Here is a 12,787-nt window from a genome sequence, read left to right as displayed (position 1 = left end):
GGACATCATCTGGGAACAGCTTTTCATTCTTAGGGGTTTTAAGGCTTGTTTTCCGTTTGAAGATTAAGAAAGGGAGAAGTTTGCACCCGTCTGCTGTTATTGCCAGCATCACTGTTACGCGTTGTTTTACACATCCCCAAGTTTTAATGATAACTTCCTTAGTCCCCTTCTCCGTAATGGTGTAGTTATGAGGCATATCAAACCAAATTGGCGTCTCGTCAGCGTTGCCAATTTGCTCCATTGAAAAATTCTTTTCCTTCCGAAGTGTGATGAAATACCGCTGAAATGTTAGTAGTTTTCCCTCAAAATCTGCAGGAAGCATTTGGCATATTGTTGTACGGCGTCTTAGAGATAAGCCCATCCACTTCATAAACCGATCCACCCATCCACTGCTAGCCTTAAACTCTTGTTTCGGTATTCCAAGAACTTCAGCCTCCTCTTTTGCTTTATTTTTTATGGTGTCACTAGTCACAGGTTGTTCATTTTTCTTCCTTTCACGTACAAATTCCAAAATTTTTTCTTCAATTTTAGGGTGTCTTCCTTTGCGAGAGCTAGTGAATTTCTTTCTACTAGCTTTAGTTGCAAACAGTGCCAATTTCTGTTGCCGCCACAAGCGAACACTGCTCTCAGCTACGTTGAACTCTCCCCTGCCTTTCTATTGCCATTTTCTTCAGCATAAAGAATTACTTTACGTTTGAAAGTAGCATCATATGACATTCTCCTCTGTTTGCCCTCCCTTTCGTGACTACGTACTCTGCAGTTCGTATCCTCTATGCAATAATGTGTCAACGATAAATGTAATGGTAAATCTAGTCGACAAAAACAGTAATCCATTGTTATGATTTAAATTTGGTTGACGTCATCGGCGAACTTTGCATTCGAATCTAATGCACCATCGAATCTAATGCACACCCCAATTTTGAATATTACATTTGGCCAAAAACGATGTGCATTACATTCGCGTAAATACGGTATTTATTTTGATCTGGGTAATTTTGTTTGCTTTGAAAGCAGAAAACGCAAGGTCAGTGTGTGTGGTGAAAACTTTTCCTTTCTTTCTCCAAAGGCAGTGATAATGCATGAAAAGGGGGAAAAAACTTCTTTTTTGTTCTTTCCTTATTGCGAGTTATGACTCATTCCCCCGGTTCTCAGTCATTCTCTTCTGGATTCTTTTCGGCAAGTAGGCGCAGCAGAAAAGAAAGGGAGAGACTTCGTTTGACCAGATGTGCGATCACATGACTCTGGGTTCAAAGGTCTTATCTCTCCTGGCGTGGTGCTAATAAGTAGAGAAGGGGGATTTTTCGCCGTATTAGCTATTTATCATTGATCGCTTCTCAACTTTTTTTTCTCCGCTGTGTAAAATTTTCGTTTCATTTATTGATGCACGTGTAAATTTTTCGTTTCGTTTATTGAAATATTTTTTTATTTATGTACGCAAGAGAATTTCACTATGAAATTTCTCGATATAAATAGTGATATTATACAATTAGAAGAAGGTGTCCGGAATGCATTTAGGTGGAATTGGATTGAACGGAGATATGGTAATGGGGATACCATCGGCACATGGTGCAAGAAAATAAATGTTGCTGGACAAGCATATTGTGTTTTTTGTAACTCACTGCTGAAGTATGGTGGGGAAGGATTCAAGGCTTTCACAAGTCATTCTAAAACTGTGACGCACATAAAATATTCAGAAAGTGCATTAGACATTCAATGACTTTAAGTAATTATGCTAATTCAAAAAATACTGATGACTTACTGGAGACTGATGCTCGGCCATTGGATATAGTGATAAGAAAAGCACGCCAAGAAGTATTAATAACTTTGTTTATCGCCGAGAATTCACTTTCTTTCAATGTAGCTCCCAATTTAATTGAACTCTGCAAACAGTTGAGCCACGATCAGACGGCACTAAACTCGTTGGAAATGTCCAGGACTACTGTATGTTATAAGGTAAAATATGGGCTCACAAAAACTATTAAGGAAAATATCATTAAAACTTTAAAGGAGACTCCATTTTCTCTAAATTTGGTTGAAAGTACTAGCAATGCTCAAGAAAGTATACTGGCAATATTGGTGCAGTTTTATGACAACAAGCAAAATGAAGTTGTAGTTCATCATTTTGCATCTCTAAAGATGGAATCTTGCAATTCAGAAGCTGTTTTTAAAGCAGTTGTTAATACTATTGAAGATAATATTCCATGGGCAAACTTAATTAGTGTATTAATGGACTCATGTAAGACCATGTGTGGAAAAAAAAAATGGTGTTGAAACCAGACTACGATCAAACAAAGCACCCCACTTATTAGATATTGATGGTGACACATGTCACACAGCTAATAACTGTGCAAAAAAAAATTTGTTTCATTTTTTGATAGATACTACTTAGAAGATTTGTTTGATGACATCTATTTAATATGAAAAGCTGCAATAAAAGAGAAAATTTTTTCAAAATCTGTGAATCCCTTGCCATTAAAAAACTTAAGCCCTTCAAGAGACCAGACCATAGGTGGGTGTACATTTTATGTGTTTTAGAAAGAATCAAAGATCTGTGGGATGCTCTTATTGCATTTTATTTTCACTACTTGGATAAAACTGATAAAAGGGATTATTTTTCTTATGTTGAAACTGTATACAATAAAAGAAATATTTCTGCAGCTCAGAAAAAAATTGTTGAAGGGGTGTATTCTTGCTTGCATTCCCAACAACTCACAAAGGATGCTTTAGCTCGGAAAAAAAGAATACTAAATGGGTTATTTGTTATGCAAAACAAAACTTTATTGCATATGACATTATATTCAGCAGTATTACCAAAGTTCTATATTAAATTATTTGAAACAAAAAAACCAATGCTTCATTTAATACATTCCAGTATTTATAAATTGATGGCAAAATTTTTCTCTTTTTTTATGAAGCCAGAAAATATAGAGTGCACATCTTATAATGATTTATTAAAGGTTGATGTCACAAATCCAGGATTCCATCTATCTAGCAAAGTAATATTTACTGGTGCAGAAGCTTCCACTCTCCTGAAGAAATTTCTCTGATGAAAGCTTATACTAATTCAGCACAGGATATGAAACAGAAATTACCCCTTAAAAATTCATATCTAATTAGTTTTACAGCATTAGATCCAGAGCTAAGAGGTAAAACCAGTACAATATTAGCTTTTGAAAAATTATCATCTTTTATGACCTATATTTTTAGTGATAATGAAAAGTAGAAGCTGAAATAAGGTTATACCAGAGTGATGTTGATATCACCAAAGAAATGCTCTACACATCTGATGAAAGTGGAAATCAAGTCAAGTGTACAATTGATAAATATTGGTCTAAAGTTTTTAATTTAAAAGATGATTTCACAAATGATTATAAGTATCCTACATTGGCTAAATTGGTCAAAGCCTGCCTTAGCTGCTTCCATGGCCCATTAGTGGAAAGTGCATTCAACTTAATGGATACACTTGTCACTGACTATAGAATCTCTCTTAAGATTGATTCCCTGGATGCAGTGCAGACTATTAAATATGATTTAATGGCTTCTAAAGAAACCTCATGTGAAAAATATGGCTCAAAAAATCCAATGACTGATCCAATTCACAAAGATCTCTTACTAAATATGAACAGAAGTTGGAAAACATATCAAGAGGACTTAAAAACATGTATTTCAGATGAGTCACCTATAAAAGTCTATGAAAAAACCTTCTACATTAGCAGAAAAGCAAACTGCTTCTACCTCTGCATGTGCAGTTCTCGAGGAAATTTCTTCAACTGTAAATGAGGAAAATAAAAGTCAACCTTCCTGCAATTATGAAGTTCACCACAAAAGAAAGACAAGCCCACAAACATCAGAAAATAAAAAAAAGCAGCAGAAATTAGATTATTTTTTTTAAAGAATTAATTCAGGTAATTTAAAATATTTACATAAAATGTAGTAGTTTATATGTTTGAAAATTTATGGTTATTAATTTTGCAAAAAAAGTAATTCATTGAACTTTTATAATTAGGTCATTCATAATTGTAATTTTTCATTTCTCTTCCCCCCCCCTTTTCGAAACTCCAAAATGTCGGTAGTAAGTCCATAAAAGTTTCAGGGGATTTTTTGGGGTCCTACAAACACCCCTGTATGAGTTTCTATTGTAAAATGTCACTAGTAATATTACTAGTGGTTATATATATGTCATGCAAGTAATAAATTTTAATGCCATATAGCGGACGCAATGTCATCGCGTGGTGGCCGTAGCAAAAGTTAAAATGCGTTTTTCTCAAAACTGTATTTTGGGAAGTGGAGACCTTCCTTCAGAAAAGAAAAATATTTTTCAAAATTTATTTTTTCATAATTAAAACCTCTGCTGAAGCTAGAAGAAGAGTGATACATCCTTATTTAAACTGATAAATTCTGAAAACATTAATTAAAATTTTTTTTTTTGTTATTGCTCATGCTATCATCGGTAGTCTATATCAGGAAAACCTGTTCTAAGAATTGACGAGGCACATATCTTTGGGATCCTTTTAAAAACTCCATTTTCCTATAAACTTTCGGTAAAAGTTTACAATTGGGGGCCCCTTGTTTTTTTGGCGATTCTTTTTTGACGCCAAGATCGGCACCAGGAAGGCACAATTCAAGATGGCCGCTATACAAAATCAAAATAAGAAGTCAAAGAATTACACAAACTCTGTGTCCATGTACACATCGATCTGTTTTCACTTAAAAAAAAGTCCTAGAATTGCACAAACTAGGCATTGCGCACTGGCTTAAATTCGTCCATGTACACATCAATCTATTTTCATTTAAATAAAATCAGGAAGCTAAAACAAAGTTAAAACTATCATGGTAACTAGAGGTGAGGTTTTATTGCCGAAATTTGAAAAAAAATTGTCGCTAATCGAAGGGGCACCCAATTCTACACTAGAGCCAAACTTTCTAGAGGTGTATGTATTATGTCTCGGAATTGGTAATGATTATTTGCAAAACATCCACATTGTACAAGTTTGGTATCTTATCAGTGGGCCTGTTATGTGGCTTGGCTAGCAGGGTTAGTAATTACCTCTACAACTACTTAAATCTTATTGATGCTACAAACAGTAATTTAATTCTTGTGAAGATGTTAACATTTTCATGTTTCAAGACTTTATTTGGCTGCCTGACAGAGACAAATGGCCAAAAAAAGTGTATTTTTCATTATTAAGGTAAAATAAAAATAGTTACAATTTATTTTTCTCATATCCCAAAATAATTAAAAATGAAAGTAACAGAAATACAGTAGATAGCTGATAATCTGGCCTAAATGCGCTGTGGCCTGCTTGGATGACTGGGAAAGTGAGATGGCACGGAAAGTAACATGTACAACATTTAAGGCTGTCAAAATGCATTTATTATTTCAAAAATTACATACTAGAACACACTACAAGTTTATATTGTATGTACTGCAAAGAACACAATCAAACCTGATAAATAAATTGGGTAACTGGATTTTTTTTTTCCCTAACTGTTTGATATTGTCTCGCAGCTAGATCTCATGGTTCGTGCAGAAGTAAATCATCCAGTAATGAAGTTTCTTCCAGCTGCTCCATGGGTTTGTGTTCTTCAGTGTAAGAAATTCTGTTCTCATTTTCTACCATCACTACTTCATCACCTTCTGTATCATTTTTGTTCCGCACCATATTAATGATTTCTTCATCTTTCACTTCATATTCCTCATCTTGAGAAAACCATTCAAGTTCTTCAATGTGAATGAATCTTCCACTCCTTCATCACATCCATACACTACTTTTAGCATAGACAACATCTCTTCATTAGCCTTCTCAGGATCAATTCTTTCTGGAGATTCTTCTTCCTGTCCCTCAACTCCAAATAACAAAACTGTTCAAGATTTTGCAATTGTCATCGAGCTGATGCTTTCCCACGACTAAGTAAGAGGCAACATCCTTTAAGTTCAAACTTTGCAAACTCTCGATCATATCTTCTGCTCAATTAATAAAATCAAAGTTGAAAAAGATTCTCCAAAACACTTTGATCCATGAGCAGCTGACAGACTGCTGCAACATTATTTGGGGGTAAAAGCATGACCTTTATTTCTTTATTTTGAAATTCTTCATTAGGGTGAGAAGAAGTATTATCCAAAAGTGATACAATCAAATACCGAAAATCCGCCAACTCTTGAAAGGGCCTCCAAAAAGAAAAATTAAAAATTAAAATTATGGTGAGCTGTCGATTTTGGAGTATTTTGGTCATTTACAGATATATTTTAATTTATATTCTTTATTAACCTTTTCTTTTTCTTTCTATTTCTTAAGTTTTTAATAATTATGTTCATATATCATATATATAGAGTATTTTGTCATATTTTTATCCTCATGTTTTTTTTTCTATGTTTACATTTATGAGCATGAGGAATATATTAATAATATAGTTATAAATAACCTTTTTTTAAACTGTTATATATCAGCTAATAAAGCTAATGGGTTCATACTTCATAAATGAAATTATTACAATTCCATCTTTATATTTGTTTATGATTATGTATATGTTAAGATTTATAATTGTATTAAGATGCCAAGATTGATTTTTAATTTGATTTGGATTAGAATTAAATATAATTAGATTTATTGTTTTAATATATAAACGTTATAGTATAATTTCAGTTGAGTCATGTTTAAAGTATTTTTTTGTTCAAAGTTTAGGTTCTGCAATTTTTATATCTTTATTTTATTTTCGGAGAGAAGTTATAATTATTTTAGGTTCTGTTGTTTTAACTTATAAATTAGGGGGAGGTCCCTTTTTTTTTTGATTTCCTTCAGTTTGTGATGGAGTAGATTGAATAGTATGTTTTATATTAATGAGATTACAAAAAATTATTCCTTTATTAATTATAGTTTTGGTAGTGAATAGAATTTTATGAGTTATAATTGTGATCAGATTAATTGTTGGGGTGGTGGGTTCTTTTTCTCAAAGAAGAATTAAACGGCTATTTGCTTATTCATCTATTCATCATATTGGATGATTAATTATATGTCAGATTGAGAAAATAAGATTATGAATATATTATTTGATTATTTATTCAATAATTTTATTAAGAGTAGTTATTTTATTATTAGAGGAAGAAATTGTAAGAATAATGGATGTAGATAAAATTAAAAATAAATGATTATTTGTATTTGGAATATTAAATCTAGGAGGAATACCTCCTTTATTAGATTTTTTTTTTAAAATGATGAGCTTTAATAAGATTTGTTGAGTGTGATTTAGTAATAGTGATATACATAATTATATTATCGGTAGTAATATTTTATGTATATTTTCGTATAGTTTATGATGTGGTAATAGGATTTAAGATGGAGAGAAAATGAATAGTCTTTTTTTTATAAAAATAATAAAATTGATATTTTATCAAATATAGGAGTATTGTTGGGTCTAATGGGTGGAGTAATTTTAGGAATTTTATAGAATAGTAAGATAAGTATTCTGTTAGCTTTCAAGGTTAGAAGTGGAAGCAAATATGAATTTACAGTTCATCATCAATATGATTTCTAAAGTTAGAATATTAAATTTGCAATTTAATGTTTTAAATTAAACTAAGTTACTGCGATTAATTTATTCAACTAATCATAAGGATATTGGGACATTATATTTAATTTTTGGAGTATGGTCTGCAATATTAGGAACTTCAATAAGAATAATTATTCGTACTGAATTAGGACGAACTGAAAGATTATTAGGAGATGATCATTTATATAATGTAATTGTTACTGCTCATGCTTTTGTAATAATTTTTTTTATAGTTATACCTATTATAATTGGTGGATTTGGAAATTGATTAGTACCATTAATATTAGGAGCTCCTGATATAGCTTTTCCTTGAATAAATAATTTAAGTTTTTGATTATTACCACCTTCATTATTTTTACTAATTATATCATCTATAGCTGAGATGGGAGTAGGAACAGGTTGAACTGTTTATCCTCCTTTGTCTTCATTAATAGGACATGCAGGTAGATCAGTGGATTTTGCTATTTTTTCTTTACATTTAGCTGGTGCTTCTTCTATTATAGGAGCGATTAATTTTATTTCTACAATTATTAATATGCGTTCATATGGTATAACTATGGAAAAAGTTCCTTTATTTGTATGATCAGTATTAATTACTGCAGTATTATTATTATTATCATTACCTGTTCTAGCAGGAGCAATTACGATGTTATTAACTGATCGAAATTTTAATACTTCTTTTTTTGATCCTTCTGGAGGAGGGGATCCTATTTTATTTCAACATTTATTTTGATTTTTTGGTCATCCTGAGGTGTATATTTTAATTTTACCTGGATTTGGGATTATTTCTCATGTAATTAGTGCTTCTGTAGGGAAGCGGGAGCCTTTTGGAAGATTAGGGATAATTTATGCTATAGTAGGAATTGGAGGTATGGGGTTTGTTGTGTGAGCTCATCATATATTTTCTGTAGGGATAGATGTTGATACACGAGCTTATTTTACTGCTGCTACTATAATTATTGCGGTTCCTACTGGAATTAAGGTATTTAGATGAATAGCTACTTTAAGTGGATCAGATTATAAAATAGATGCTCCTATATTATGGAGTATAGGGTTTGTTTATTTATTTACTTTAGGAGGAATTACGGGGGTAGTTTTATCTAATTCTTCTTTAGATATTATTTTACATGATACATATTATGTTGTTGCTCATTTTCATTATGTATTAAGAATAGGGGCAGTGTTTGCAATTTTGGCTGGGATTACCTATTGATTTCCTTTGTTTTTTGGTGTAAAATTAAGAGAAAAGAAAACAATTTTACAGTTTTACTTAATATTTATTGGAGTTAATTTAACTTTTTTTCCTCAACATTTTTTAGGATTAAATGGGATACCACGACGTTATTCTGATTATCCAGATGCTTATTTATATTGAAATGTAGTTTCTTCTTTGGGATCAATTTTATCGGTATTTGCTGTAATATATTTTGTAGTAATTGTGTGGGAAGGAATAGTAATAAAGCAATCTGATTTTATAATTTATCATGTAAGTTCTTCATTAGAATGAATAAATAGAACACCTCCTTTAGATCATACTTTTAATCAGTTGAGATTAATTTTTGCCAATTTGAGGAAATTTATATTTTCAAAATGCTTCTTCACCTGTAATGGAACAATTAATTTTTTTTCATGATCATTCTATAATAATTATAGTAATAATTATAGTATTAGTAGGTTATATTTTGTTAAGATCATATGTAAATAAAAATTATAATTTAGGGATGTTTGAAGGACAAGGGTTAGAGAGAATTTGAACAGTTCTCCCGGCCATTTTTTTACTTATAATTGCTTTCCCTTCATTACGATTATTATATTTAATAGAGGAAGTTGAATCTCCAGAACTAACTGTAAAGGTGGTAGGTCATCAGTGATATTGATCTTATGAATATAGAGATTTAGGTTTAAGAAGTTTTGATTCATATATAATTTCAAGAGAAGATGAACCGATATTTCGATTATTAAATGTAGATAATTGTTTAGTTATTCCTTATAATACTAATGTACGTATAGTTGTATCAAGAATAGATGTAATTCATTCTTGAACAATTCCGTCTTTAGGAATGAAAACAGATGCAATTCCAGGGCGATTAAATCAATTGTCTTTTTTATTTAATCGTATAGGGCTATTTGTAGGTCAATGTTCAGAAATTTGTGGAGCAAATCATAGATTTATACCTATTATGATTTCTGTCATTCCTCAGTTAGAATTTTTAATAGGATGAATATAATATAGTGACCGAATAAAGGTGTTAGTCTCTTAAATTAATTATGAATAAAATAGTTAAAAATAATATTAGTTTGTCAAACTAAAGTTAAAGGAATTCCTCAATTAATACCATTGAGTTGAGATTATTCTATTTTAATAGTTTTAATAATTTTAATGTTAATTGTGTGGGAAGGAATAGTAATAAAGCAATCTGATTTTATAATTTATCATGTAAGTTCTTCATTAGAATGAATAAATAGAACACCTCCTTTAGATCATACTTTTAATCAGTTGAGATTAATAAGTGATTAATTATATAACTATGGAAGATTCAAAGTTGAGTTAATAATTCAAAGTTGAATAAAAATAACTTTGAATTATTTATTCAAAGTTGAATAAATAATTCAAAGTTGAAGTAATGTTATATTCAAATACAACATTACATTTAAATGTAATGAAAGGTTTTAGAAAAAAGAAATTAAGTTGATGATGATAAGATTATTTTCTGTATTTGATCCTACTTCATATTTAGGAATATATTTAAATTTTATTATTTTGTTTATAGTAATAATATATTATCCAATGAAGTATTATATAATTGAAAGAGGATATTATAGAGTTTGGTCCATGATTTCTGGAGAATTAAATAAAATTTTTAATGAAGTTTCAAGTCCTAATTATCGGGGTATGGTGTTTATTTGTGTTGTTACATTTTTGTATTTAGTTATTAGAAATATAATTGGGTTATTTCCTTTTGTTTTTACTTCAACAGCGCATCCGATAATTACAATAGGTTTAGGATTAGTGTTTTGAGTAACTTTTTTTCTAATAGGGTGAAGAAAAAGATTTAATATTAGTGCAGCTCATTTAGTTCCTGAAGGAAGACCATTATTTTTAGCTCCTTTAATAGTTTTAATTGAAAGAATTAGACATTTAATTCGTCCATTTACTTTATCAATTCGTTTAGCAGCAAATATAATAGCAGGACATTTAATTGTAGGCTTGTTATCAATAATTAGAAAATTGAGAATTTTTGGGTTTACTTCATTGTTGTTTTTACAATCTATATTATTGGTATTGGAGTTTGGTGTTTCAGTAATTCAAGGATTTGTGTTTAGAATTTTAATATTATTGTATGCTTTAGAATATTATTAACGTTTGATAAAGTATTATCATATATATCATATAGTAACAATTTCTTCTTGACCTTTATTGGCTGGGGTAGGTAGATTATGTGTAGTTATAGGTATAGTAAAAATATTTATATTTTGTGAACATGAATTATTATTTTTAAGATTATTTATAATAGTAATTTTAGCGAGAGTGTGATGACGGGATGTAGTTCGTGAAAGTACATATCAAGGATTTCATTCAAGAATGGTGCTAAGTGGACTAATATTAGGAATATTATTATTTATTGTAAGAGAAATTTTTTTTTTTTTTTAAGATTTTTTTGAGCATTTTTTCATTCAAGATTAAGTCCAACTGTGGAGTTAGGGGCTTCTTGACCTCCTCAAGGAATTATTCCTTTTAATCCTTTTCAAGTACCTTTATTAAATACAATTGTATTATTATCTTCTGGAATTAGAGTAACTTGAGCTCATCAATCTATTTTAAGAAATAAATGGGGAAATGTAAGAAAATCATTATTAATAACATGAATAATAGGATTATATTTTTTATCATTACAAGCTTTTGAATATTATATAGCAGGATTTAGAATTAGAGATTCAGTTTATGGCTCAACATTTTATATAGCTACTGGATTTCATGTAATTGTTGGAACTTTGTTTTTATTTGTAATTTGAGTGCGTGTTGAAAAAAATCATTTTTCTAGAAGACATCATTTTGGTTTTGAAGCTGCAGCTTGATATTGACATTTTGTTGATGTTGTATGATTATTTTTATTTTCAGTAGTTTATTGATGAGGTGCATAGAATAAAAATAGAATTAATGTAGTATAAATGTACATTTAATTTCCAATTAAAAAGAGAAATAAAATATTTATTTATATAATAGTAGTAATAATTAGTGCTGCCTTTTTTTATCCAGATATTTTGTGGATAAATTATGAATTTTTTAATTTCAGGGCTTTTTAATATATTGACAGATAAGAAACGCACTCGTGGTTTTATTACTTGAAATGTTGAAAAACGTAAACATGTTGTGTTGACGATAATGCAAAAAGTGGAAATTCTGCAAAAGATAGAGGCAGGTGCTACTCTTCGGTTTATAGCAGAATCGTATAGAATTGCGACACGAACTGTGTATGATATACAGAAAAATAAGAAAAGCTGTTGAAATTTTACAGTAACAGTGATTCTAACACTGGAATCGGAAACCGGAAATCGGCAAACCTTGATGCTGTCTCGCACGAGTGATTCCGGCAGCGGCGGAGTAATGGAGTACCAATTTCAGAACTGCTCCTGAGAGAAAAGGGGAAGCAGAATCATGCTTATTTAAAAATAGAGGAGCCTAATGTAAATGAATAATCAATTTATATATGTAATAATAATTGGTAATATTCCGTTTTGAGGACCTTAAAAAAATCGCAGCAAAAATTTATGCACAAAAGCGCCAAATCTAGCTTACAAGCTGATTTCAAATTGCGTAAGTTTATATAGTTCTATATTTCTTAAAATGCTATTGAAATACTAGTTTAAATTTTAAATCTTTTTTTATTTTAAATCCTTTTTTGATATCCTATGGATTTAACAATTTGGGAATTGCCCATGATGAAAAGTCTGCAATAGAATTTTGGGTAAAGTGCAGAATTGCCCACTGCTTGATGCATTTTTAAGAATTGCACATACTCAGTATTCATGTACACATTGACCTATTTTCACTTTAAAAAGAATCTGAGAATTGCTCAAAATTGGCACTGCGCACACCCTTGACTTTATCTATGTACACATCGACTTATTTTCACTTAAAAAGTAAAAGAAAATTGACAAAAATCCAATTGTTTTTACCCTTGTAAAAAGCGGCAAACAAATAAGTGGCCGAATCTGCAATTTACCGAGAATTTTTTCA

The 12,787-nt window shown here is 30.4% G+C and overlaps 1 protein-coding gene across 7 annotated transcripts in view; it reads left to right on the top strand.

Annotated features, from left to right (window-relative positions):
- LOC146995330 (uncharacterized) overlaps positions 1 to 12,787 on the top strand; it is a 31,039-nt gene that overhangs the window by 2,216 nt on the left and 16,036 nt on the right. For 3 of the 7 annotated variants that reach the window (XM_085823359.1, XM_085823356.1, XM_085823357.1), the window contains exon 2: positions 11,844 to 12,234. The exons of the other annotated variants lie outside the window; for them this stretch is intronic. The gene's annotated coding sequence lies outside the window, so the exon portion shown is untranslated. The remainder of the gene's footprint in view (positions 1 to 11,843; positions 12,235 to 12,787) is intronic. 7 annotated transcript variants of the gene reach the window in all.

This window comes from Stegodyphus dumicola, chromosome 9, assembly GCF_044657685.1.
Source record: "Stegodyphus dumicola isolate Sdum_Otavi_A_Nest chromosome 9, ASM4465768v1".
NCBI lineage: Eukaryota > Metazoa > Arthropoda > Arachnida > Araneae > Eresidae > Stegodyphus > Stegodyphus dumicola.
The sequence above is the reverse complement of the archived record's forward strand: the minus strand, read 5'-3'. Positions and strand labels throughout refer to the sequence as shown.